The sequence below is a fragment of the Petaurus breviceps genome, unplaced genomic scaffold (assembly GCF_028583685.1).
Source record: "Petaurus breviceps papuanus isolate PSGF00001 unplaced genomic scaffold, PetGlider_PUasm1.0 90763, whole genome shotgun sequence".
Classification (NCBI taxonomy): Eukaryota; Metazoa; Chordata; class Mammalia; order Diprotodontia; family Petauridae; genus Petaurus; species Petaurus breviceps.
In genome coordinates this window covers 4,360,468-4,364,426 of record NW_027187340.1, presented here as the reverse complement: position 1 = coordinate 4,364,426, position 3,959 = coordinate 4,360,468, and positions in this window count along the sequence as shown.

The following is a 3,959-nucleotide window of genomic DNA, read 5'->3' as shown; positions in this document are numbered from 1 at the left end:
TTGTAAAGAAAAACAACTTTAAAAGACTTGAGAATTTTGATCAATTCATTGATGGACCCCAAAGGACCGTAATGAAAGAAGCTTCCCCCTTCCTGACAGAAGGGTAATGTGTGCAAGGTATTAAATGAAAAGTAACATTTTGGGACATACTTCATGAATGTAACAGAATTGGAGGAGTCTGAGCTGGTAACACTGTGTTGACTTTGAAAAAGGCATTTTTCTGACCTAGATAGACGGCTTGCAGACCAGGAATACTTACTGCCTCTTCTCCCCTCTGTCTCTTTTCCCCTCCCACAAAGAGGAGGGGAAGTTTGTTTTAGTACTTCTAATCAAATACAGCAGAAACAGCATCTTCCTTTTCCCATCAGATAAATTTGAGGAATGGAAGAGCTATTCATCCTGTGAAGTTCACACTTTTCACTGGTGGGACTAGGTCCTCATTGGTTCTCCTTGGTGAATCTTCTTGCCCAATTGTGTTAACTTCAAAACAAAACAACAAACTATTTGTCTTGCTCCTATTGATCAGATATCCACTTGATGCTTCTTAAATTACTTAGATAAAGTCAGTTTCAGAGCTGGAAGAGCTGAAGTTTCTCAAGGAGATTCATTCATTCAAAAATGGGTGTATGGGGCACCCAGGGAGTCCTAGCACTTCTGGTATACTAATACTAGTGCCTTCCCTTTGGGATGGGCTTGCCAAGCTCTTTTCAGGGTTGCTAATCTACCTTTTGTGTCCATCTGTCACCCAACTCTTACTTTTTTTTGTAACTTAGGTGTTTGATTCTATTGAAAGAAATTAATTGATTATTATCAACAGTTAAATGAAAGCATGGTAAAATACTACTCTTAAAAAAATTGATGCAAGAATAGGAATAGTAGATGAATCCCTTAGCAAACCATATCCAACTTAGTCTTGCCAATGGAGGACAGAGTGAGGCTTTCATCTCTGCCTCACTTAAATACAATTGACAGGAAAGTCAAGACATGACCCCATGATATCATTGGTCTCCCTCAAAAGGAAAGACAAACACCATACAGAGAAGCCATACCTGGGTAAAAATGTCTCGGCAGACTGACCAAACCCGGTAGAGGGTAACCCATGGGCCTCAAATCCATCAGTGAATTAGGGAGATGTCTACTACAAATAAGTGAAGACTTCCCCTGTCAGAATGGGCAGATGAGAACAGTTTGTTTCAACAAGACATGAAGGCTGCCAAAGCAGGCATTGTTGAGCACTTAGAGTTTGGTCAGACATGGAAGACACCAAAGTCATCCACAGATCATCTTGATTTTTGCCTTGCCACTGGACTTAGATGACTCTGGAAAAGAGAGTGAGACTGACTTTGTGCAACTCTGCCTCACTTAAATATAACTCTCAAGAAAGTCAATACATCACTCATCACATCATGATATAAGCATGTTTAGATAAAGGCATATTTGCCTCTTGCCTTCATAGAACTTACAGTTTAGGCAGAAGATATGACATAAAACATGCACAAAACTTTTCTGGGCATATAAATTATACTGTTTTGTCATGTAGCTAATATTAAAAGCTTGTTGGATTTTGAAGTAGCCATGTGGTTTTGGCTTAATAAGAATTCAATGAAGGAAGCAGGTTCATAGGGATGCAAAAAGATTTAAAGTTGAAAGGGAAGTTGCAGATTATCACTTCATTTTACAGATAAAGATATTGAAATAAGAAAGGTTAAGCAACTTGCGAAAGGTCACAGAGGAAACACTTTTTTGTTTATTTCATAGTCTACAATATGGCCAGGGTAGTATAGTGAAAAGAGTATTGACTTTGTGGTTTGAAAACATTGGTTCAAATTATATTACTATTTTTTGACTAATTATATGAACTTGGTCACATAACCTCTCCAGACTTCGTTTCTGGTACCTGTGAAATAAAAGAGTTAGACTAGGTAGCCTATGAGATCCCATCCAGCTTGACATAGAAATGTTGAAAAGAAGCAAGATTCCTTCTCCTGACACCATTAAAACAAAAATGAAAGCCTACAATCTATTAATTTTCTGCAAAATTAGGAATTATATTACTTTTGTGAAAATGAAGAGCCATACTAACATCCCCCCATTCAAGCTCCTCACCTTCAGGATCAGAGACAAAATGCTCTGTCATCCAAAGCTCTTCGTAATTTGGCTGCTTCCTTCCTTTCCAGTCTTCCTACACCTTACTCCCCAGTGTACTCTTTGATCTAGTAACACTGACCTCCTTATTATCCCTTACACTAGGAACTCTATGTCCTGAATCTGGGCATTTTCACTGGCTGTCCTCCATGCCTGGAATTATCTTCCTCCTCATCTCTGACTCCCAGTTTCTTTCAGTTCCAGCCGAAAACAAACCTACTGTTAAAACAACAACAACAAAAAATCCTTTCCTGATCCTGTTGGTGCCTTCACTCTGTTGATTAACTCCAATTTTTCCTGTATACATCTTGTTCGAAGGTTGTTTGCACTTTTAGACTATAAACTCCTTGAGAACAAAGATTGTTTTTTTTTTCTTTTGCCTTTTTATCAGAATTTATCACAGTGCTTGGAACATAGTAGGCACTTAAAAAAAGGCTGATTAACAAACTTCCAGTCTTACTATTGGATTTGTTTTTTTGCCATTCAATGACAGATTATGTGCTATTGTTATAAAGCATTCATTGGTTCTGGACAAGTTTCTCCAGAAAATAAACTTGGAGGAGTTTATCTTATATTATTATTTCTTCCTCTTTTTAAAGAACTAGAGACACACAAAAAGTGTGCCAGATGTTGGCCATAGTAACTAAAATATAAGTGAAAGGACATACAGAACAGTTAATTTTTGATGTCTGGGCTTTATATATTTTTCTTCCAGTACAAAATAGATCCATCATCTTAATAAGAAAAGGGAAAGGAGAGTCCACAAATAGAGGATTGATCTATAGTTATTAAATAGAAATATACCATTTATATTTCTGTTGTACTTCATGATTGCCATTCCTAACAACACCAGTGCAAGATAAAAATATGTATGGTAGCTTGACCCATTTTTTGATTAATCCCATTTTTGGAAATGAGGAAGTAATAAAGGCATGAAATAACATAGCCAGCCATACTAGATTCAGATTAGAATCCAATTCGTGTAAATAATGCGGTTTCTATACTTGCTCAATCCTCTAAGGATCTATTATTTCATCAGTATGGTTACTCTTTCCACTGATTCAGATCATGGCCTTTCTATGCTTTACTTGTAAAAAAGTTTCAGAAGCTGCTGTTCTACAAAAGAGAAAAATCCACCATTTTGGGGGCTAAATTTCAAATGATGAGTCCCTACAAAGTAGACTGGTCTTCATACAGCAGCTACACAGGTCATCACCAGGATATTATATAAGGCCTTCCCAGCTTAATCAGACAAGCTAGTGTTTATATTCCGCTAGCATAGCTTCTAAGAAACTAGAATCACTTCCATGTCATACTGAGACATCAGAAATGGAAATCAGTGAAGATTTCTATATCAGTCATACATACGATAGCTATCTACTATTGGGGTAGCTAGTTGTCACAGTGGACAGAGTGCTGGGCCTGATTTGAGTTCAAATGTGGCCTCAGATACTTACTAGCTTTGTGACCCTGGGTAAGTCATTTAGTCCTGTTTGCCTCAGTTTCCTCATCTGTAAAATGAGCTGCAGAAGGAAATAGTAAACCACTCTGGCATCTTTGCCAAGAAAACCCCAAAGGGGGTCACAAAGAATCAGACACAACTGAAATGACTGAACAACAACATCTACCATTACTGGTATCTCAAATGTAGTTAAAAGGCTCTCTCCCCAGTTCAATTCAACAATGATATAAAGAGTGCTAATTATGCACAATAAAATGTTCCAGTCTCTGAGACTACCTCTGAGAAGGGAGGAATTTAGTAATATGATATAAGATAAATGAAAAAATGTCTATTTATAAATTCTATACATTTT